We start from the raw sequence: 8,459 nt of genomic DNA on the forward strand, positions 1-8,459 counted from the left end.
AATAAAGAGGAGCATACAACTTAGAAGTTATATTGAGGAAGCATGTACTCTAAAAGAGTGTCAAGACATAACTAATTGTAAAACCCCAGAAGAGGTTCAGGTACCTGAAAAAAAAGAAAGAGATCTCAACAAGTTATGTTATAAAAAGAAAAATGGAATAAAAAAGATAAACGTTATCAATAATGATTTTGATAAGAATATCAGTGATAAAAAAAAAAGAGGATCTTGCACAGTAGACATAAATTTGGCCAAGAAGAAAAGTAAAAGAGAAAAGACGTGATGAAAATATTATTTCGATATGTGAAAATGAACTTGCAGTCCGAACACATGAAATATAAAGTTTTTATAGAATATATGGACGTTTATGTGAACATATAGATTTTCACAAATGATTATGATGAGACATATTACTTTGTGATGGATATAATTTTACATATTTGAATAGTTTGATATTATGAAATGTGCCTGTTAGATGACCCGTGGATGAGGATTATTAAATAGTAAAATTTACATGATAATTCTTAAAGGATCCAAAATATGCAAGGAGCATATATAAGAAAATCTTTCAATATGTGAAATATTATGAAGATTAAAATAATTTTAGTATGTATCATTCATTTATAGTTCTAGATCAAAATATATGAAATTCCCTGAAGGTTTTCACTTGCTAAAAGCATACAATTCAAATTCTTGAAAATAACACTTAATTAAATTAAATAAGTTGCCAGAAGCAATTAGGATGTATGTGGTATAATCGACTAAGTAAATATCAGCTGAAGAAATGATATAAAAATAATCTAATTCGCCCATGTATTTCTATGAAAAACTTTTTAAAATGAATTTGTTATAATTTTTGTTTGTATTGATAACATAAATATCATCAGAACTCCTGAAGAGCTATAAATTGTTTACAAAAAAGAATTTGAAATGAAGGACTTAGAAACAACAAAGTTTTGCCTCGGATTGCAAATTGAATATTTGAGAAATGAAGATTTTTGTGTATCAAATAATTGATACAAGAAAGGTTTTAAAGTGTTTTTATATGGATAAATCACATCCATTATATACTTTGATGGTTGTGAGATTTGTGGAGGTGAATAAAGAAGTTTTTAGATTTTGAGAATGTGATGAAGAACTATCTGGTTTAGAAGTACCAAATCATAGATCCAGAAGTACCATATTATATCTTATCAATCACTCATGACTTGACATATCATTTGCTAAGATATAGTTCTTCACCAAAGATACTGGAATAGAATTCTAGATTCTTTTCTAATCCACATACTGGTAATTTCAAATGGAGTATTTATCTCATAATATTCAAAAGATGGTAAAATATATATCTAGCAAATCTATTCAAATAAAAATCTAAAAGATTTGCTCACCAAGTCACTTCCTATTACAATATTTTAAAAGCTTGTTCATGATATCGGATGTCACAGACTTAGGGGTGTCAATTGATATTATCAAGAGGGATGGTTAATACACGCTGTACTCTTTTTTCCTTGTCTATAGTTTTTTCTCACTGAGTTTTCCTAGCAAGGTTTTTAATGAGACAGCACTGAATAGTGTATGAATGAATGTGTACTCTTTTTCTTCTGCTAGGTTTTTGTCCCACAGGGTTTTTTCTAGTTGAAGTTTTTTAATGAGGCACATCCTTATATAATAGTCAATAGACATCTAAGGGGGAGTGTAATGAATATTATCAAATGTGGATGTCCATCTCCTCTTCCTCTTCAACTTCATCAACTCCTACTACTTGCAATAAACATTAATATTTCACTATTCCATTACTTCTTCACTATGCCTTTAATCTTGTAACTCACCCCCACTTCACATTCATGTGATTTATTGTTCACTATCTATCATTTAAGTAATAGTATAACTTATATGTAAGACTATGTCTATAAAAAGGGCATGCCATTGTATTATAATGCAAGTGAAGCAAGTGAAGGAATACAATATCATTCTCTTATTTTCTTGTCTACATCTCTTCTCTAATCTACTTTCTTTATTGGTTAATTTCATAACATCTTATCTAATGTTAAATATAGAAGTCAGAGAATTGATTACATGAAATGATATAAATTATTTAGGCTAATTATTTGTAATAAATGGATATTGATTATTCTAAAATGTTTTTTTAATTATTTGCAATGGAAACTTTCTTGATGAAAACCCCTTTGACTATATGCAATCAATATGATTGTTGGTAAAATAATTTTAAAATTTTAAAATAAGGTAGATTTAGATTTAGATCTTATATTTACAAATTAAACAAATTCCTAGCTTTTTACTTCTTTTTTTTTTTTCGGTTGAAGCCCTCAACTACTTTTCATATTCATGTCTTGAAAAATAAAGTACATTGATATCTAAATTGACTTGCAGATACACGTTAGGTTAGTAAAAATTATTGGATGGGTAATTATCAGAGGGAGAATTAAAAAAATTAAAATTGATAAATTTTAAATTAAGTTTAATAACAATATTTTAATAGGTTTTGACTTACAAATATATGTTAGATTATTAAAAATTATTTAGGAATAATAACAACAAAATAAATTGTAACAACCAACAGAGATTATTTCTAACAGAAAGGACTTGTCCTTTCATAATGGGTGAATGGAAATTCAAATCCTTTTGGGAGAGCTATTGCTTCTGATAGAAAAATATATCTGCCTAGCGAAAATAAATTACAATAATTTAGGCCCAATAATTTTTTTTTGTCAAAACCTCATGCCGAATACTAAAAAATTGCAATAATTAAGGGTATAGGGAAGAAGAGATATTACCTCTAGTCCTAAATATGAGATTTAGTTAGGATCGGATGTACTGTAAAATAAAATAATATAAACTTTTACATGAGATGCAAATCCTCGTAAGAGAAGCAACGAGTGAAGTATCGATATCACGGCGTCACTTTTCTTTTTCTTTTGTTTTTGTTTTATTTTGTCCTTGTTTATGGCTTGAGCCATTCCATAAGTTAAACTATTGAAAGTGCTTTATGGCACTGACCCCAAAGGGACATTGACATTGCTTGGAAAAAACTTTCACAAAATTTTTGCATATAGGGGGCTCCATATATCAATGAATTATTTGGATCAAGGTGTCAAAAGGCCTAGTATCCTATTCGACACAAATGGCAGCATGGAGAGATAGACATTATGCCATAGATTATTCACATACTTCTTCGGTTGAGAAGGAGTGAAGGACCAAGAAGAGAACGAGCGTGAAGAGGCGAGAAGTTGAGACCGGGCGAGAGGAGGATGAGGGAGAAGAGTGAGCAATTATTATGTTTTAATGATCCTCATCAACCACTTTTAAGCGTGGTAAATAAGTAATAAGCAGCTTTTTCTTACTTAAGCCAATCTTGCTTCACAATTTAACTTTTGGCGCATAAGTAGGATGGGCCAAAAGTTCAATCACGCACTAAATTTTTAAATATACTTGTGGGTTGAATAGGCTGCTTTTAATCTCCTAAAATGCTCAATTAAACAGATACTTAACCAATTTGATTAGATTAGATTAAAAAAATTATATGAGTTAGTTAATTATAATAAATATGACATGTTTTTCATAAAACACCCTATTCATCTTCCTTAATAAATATGAAAAATTTCTATATCTTTCATACTTGATTATTATTAAGGGATTATCACTAAAGATAATTTGAGAAATTGATAAATATAAAAACATTTATGAGCAATATCAACTCCACAATGAAATCATACATTAAGAACTAGAAGAGTATTGTTAATAAATATTTGGAAAAATTAATCTTTTTGTTCTTCAGCTTTTAACTTAACTATGACTCAATAATAATTAATTGTTTGTCCAACTTTTAATTTAATTATGATACAATCCCTTAAATGACTTGATATGACTCAATCCTTAATTTTTTTCTTATTTAATAAATTAATCATTCTTACACATGACTCATTCTACATGGCAAAAGAGATTGCTAATACTAAGGCTATATTTGGGTCAACAAAAGGGAGGGGATGGGAGGTTAATTAAGGGGAGGGGAGGGGAGGTCTAGTTTTATTTGGTTGGAGGGGAAGGAAAGAGATGGAAGATTTCTTGTTTGGTTCATAAGAAGAGAGGAGGGGAGGTAATTATAAATTGATAAATATACTCTTATCTCTGTATTTAGATTGATTTTTTTTATTACAATATTTATATCAAAATTAATTATTTCTTAATTTGTCAATTTCAAAAAAAACCAATTATCTCACTTACATGTGATAAAAAAAATGATAAAACTAAAAAAATTAGAAAATTTAATAAAAAAATTTAATATTCTATCTCATTAATTTTATAAATATATGTATTAAGATATATGATATATATGTATTATATAATTATAACACGCACGTTATGATATGTATATATTAATATATGTGCATGTTATCTGAGATTATAATACACGCGCTATGATATATAATTATAATACACACATGTTATGATATGTATATATTAATATATATTATATGTATATATTATAATATTATAATTATCAAATATTATTAGTGGCTAAAAAGAAAAAGAAGTGAAAAAATGATTTTTAATAAGATAGACAAATTTGGAATATTAAAAAGTTAATATGGATAATTTGATTAATATTAGATATAATATTTCTCTCTCCTCCAAAAAATCTCAAATTTGGAGGGGAGCATGGGGAGGAGAGAGGAGCACTAAAAGATAAATTTCTTCCTTCATCTCCCCTCTATTTTTTCTAACTAAACACACTTATCCCCTCTCCTCCCCTCCCCTCCAACCAAACAGAGCTTAAGAAAAAACTGCTGATGTGGCTTCCCAGTAAGCTCACCATGGCTGGAATATGGTCCAATAACTGCCGCCGTGTCGCCTTTCCCTTTCCTTCTCCTTCCCACGAACCTCCCCACAATGGCGTCGTCGACTTGGAAGTCGCCTGTTGCTCTGATTGGGAAACAGTGGCAGGCGATGCCAACTTTCCTGGGCTTGGAGACGCAAACGATGACGTTAGAGTGAAGGGACCTGGGGCAATGTCAACAAGTAATGGATTGGAAATCAATGAGTAGAAAGTAAAATAGAATTTGAAGAAATCCACCTACCTGCAATGGAAAATTCACTACTGGTGGATAGTGTTTGAACTTGTGAAATGGAAGATGGGAGAGTGGGAGACATCTTTATATTGCGCAAATTCCCATACTCCCTCATTTTTTCTCCTTCATAAATTCTCCTTTCTCTCAGTCCTCTCCTCTGTCATAGTAATCCAGAAGCGAGAGTGCAAGACTCTTGTCTATCTCTGGCGTTAAGGACCGTGGGAGATACAGGACCATATTCCAGCCATGGTGAGCTTACTTGGAAGCCACATCAGCATTTTTTTCTTCGTGTCAGCAACCCCTTTTGCCATGTAGGATGAGTCATGTGTAAGAACCATTAATTTATTAAATAAAGAAAAAAATTAAAGACTGAGTTTTAACTGAGCTAAAAGTTCAAGACTAAGTCGTTCCAAGTCATAATTGAAGGATTAAGTCACAACTAAGTTAAAAGTTGAAAGACTAAAACATTAATTTTTTCTAAGAATTTTAAGGATTCTATGATGCATCTCTCTCTCTCAAGCTCTCAACAATGTTGACCAAAATTTCACTTAGATCAGCAGGAAGATCATTTCCATATCAACTGGTTCACTTAAATTTATTTCCATATCAATTGGTTCACTTGAATTTACTTTTGGTACTTACAGTGTATAATTAATGTAATTCACACCTCATCCTTTTAGTACAGCAATGATTTCAACTTCAAGTAGTTCATGATCTTGAAAGCAAATCAAACTTGTGAATGTTGCAATAATATTAGTAAATTTGACATAGTCAATGGAAAGTAATGAGATAGGATCATTTCTTTGTATCATTCTCTTTCAGTATATGAATGCATATACATGTAAAAGGTTTGAACTGAAACAAATCCTGATTTCAGCCCTCAGTATATTTCAACCCAAAACCAAGAGGAAATAAGGGCTCATGTGGTTTAACCCCATTAGCTGGTTCATCAAGATCCTCAACTCTTCTAAACCAAGTCATAGGAAAGTTGTCCTTTGAAGTCATAGTCCCCAAAGATAACGTCTGTGATTCCCTGAGCTTCAGTACCAGGTAACCAAGCAGCAACAAGAGCATCAATCTTTTCTAACAGCCATTGCTCTAACACTAAGGGTCTTCCAGATATCAAAATAACCAGTGTTGGGAATTTGTCTGCAACTGAGCTGATAGTGTCAATCCCATTAGCGGGGATCACCAGCTCAGAATTGTCACCCCGTGACTCAGCATAGGGAGCTTCACCAGCAGCCACAATGGCAAAGATATGTCATCGCGCTCTAGGGTCTCTTTTGATGGATTCTGCTCAAAAACAATTTCTGTTTCATCTCCTACGGCTTCCTTAATGGCATCCAAGAGTGTTGTCCCTAAAATAGTGTGCAAAGGGAAGATGTAATAACCATGTCGCACAAGTGAGAGTGTGTTACAAAGAAGGAAAAATTACAGTTGGGCAGGAACGGACGTAATTGTTAGACGAATTCTCCAATTTATAGATCAGAAGAGAGACTCAGATTGATAATTACTTGAGTGCTAGATAAAGTAGAGATGTTTAGGGTAATGGATCAAGTGAGGATTTGTTTGAATTGTTTTTGCTAAAGCTTTCCCCCCCGCCCCCCGCCCCCCCCCACACACACAGAGGGAAGCTACGACCTAGTGCTTTAGGAATCCTAAGAAGCATAGGATTATTATGCATGTGTAGTGAGATCTTGAGGTCCTTGTAGTGATGATTTTCAGTAATCATGAGACAATCAAAATCATAAACGGTTCATCTGTGATTTATGGGCATGAACAGAGTGCCTTGGACATGCAAGTAAAACAAAGGCATACCAATTGTAATCTGCCCACTGAGTCCTTGCCAATTTTTTGTCCAGCCTCCACCTGATAGCCGAGATCATCTGCATGCTTCCAGCTACAACAATCCTTTTGGCTTTTCTATTTAAAGGAAGGAAAGGTTTGCCCTCATGCTTTCCATTTTTCAACAGAACCAGGGACTTTTGAACTGCTTCACGTGCAAGATCTCTATGATGCTGCAGAAATAGTGGATTATAAACGGATTTTGAAGGACGCAAATGGAGATCGATCGAATTAACTATATAGGAAAGGGAAAGCAATCAATTCTAAAAGGGTAAAGATGCACACTAAGATTTGTACCACCTAGGTTGACGTTGACAGATAAAATATGAAAGTAAAGCTTACATGAAAATGCAAAAGGCATTGATTTAAATGGAATCAGTCATTCTTGCACATTGAAATACTTCCACAAAAGAAAGTTGGAAATCACTGATAAAGGAAATTGAATATAAGAATAGAACAGCATGGAAATTGCAAAAGATATTTACATGATTGAAACCTCAAGCCAACTTTGACAAAACAGAACTTGAGAACCGTTTCAAAATGCAGGGAGATGTACAAGTGCAATCGTAGGGATAACCCACGCCCTCTACATTATGATAAGCAAGTAAGATCAAGGGAAACAAATTCAGCTTAATTGGTTAAACTTGTGAAAGGAATTTGAAATTATGCTGAATTATTCTTACGCTGCAACCAACTACATCTAGCAAAGATCTGTCAGACAAAGGGGATTCAAAAGACCAGCAGCAAATTTCACTCTCAATATTCGTTCAACAGCATCATCAATTCTGGCTCTTGGTACTTCCCCTGATTCTACTAGAGAAGTCAGCTGTTCAATAAAGAGTTGGAACCTAGGAGGCACCATCACCTGCAATTTTTCTGGAATAGATGAGGGAAGAGAAGGGGAGAAACTCAGAAAAGCAAACCATGATAAAGGTTTCTAGAATTGAAAATCTATACCATGTCAATTCCAGCATTAATAGCTAACAAGATGCAGTTTCGGTAACCTGAACCACAAGGGACGCTGCTTGGGAAATCGGGCCAAAGCCTTTCGAGTCCCTTTGAGTCAGAAATTATGAAACCCTATAGCAGAGCCAATGGTATAAGTTGAAAAAGATGATTAGTTTAAGTTCATTGAAACAGATGAAAAAGCAAAAGAACTACAGTTATGGTAGTGTAATAAAACTGAAAGGAGCCTTATCCTTTTGGATGAGAGACAGAACAGCATAGAAGAACAACTTCAGCACTTATTCCTATCATGGTTGTCTTACCTTAAAACCCAGCTTTTCTTTCAAAATTTCAGTAATAAGGTAACGGTGAGAATGGAGTCTGTATCCGTTCCAACTAGAATAAGAAACCATAATGGTTGAAACCCCCTGTGAAATGCAGTCCAAATAAGGAGCATGTGAATTTTTTCTAATTCCTCATATGGTAGTACTGTATTTCCTTCATTTTTGCCTTCTCAGTACCTCCATCTCCAACAAGTGCTTGGCACTGGCAAATGACCTTGTTCCTGAAATATGGATAACATAA

The 8,459-nt window shown here is 33.0% G+C and overlaps 1 pseudogene; it reads right to left on the minus strand.

Moving 5' to 3' along the window:
• Positions 1–5,957: 5,957 nt before the first annotated feature.
• LOC114748797 (beta-glucosidase BoGH3B-like) lies at positions 5,958–8,413 on the minus strand (annotated as a pseudogene).
• Positions 8,414–8,459: the final 46 nt, after the last annotated feature.

Source organism: Neltuma alba, unplaced genomic scaffold (assembly GCF_004799145.2).
Source record: "Neltuma alba isolate B1F8T4 unplaced genomic scaffold, ASM479914v2 tig00005825_pilon, whole genome shotgun sequence".
Lineage (NCBI taxonomy): Eukaryota > Viridiplantae > Streptophyta > Magnoliopsida > Fabales > Fabaceae > Neltuma > Neltuma alba.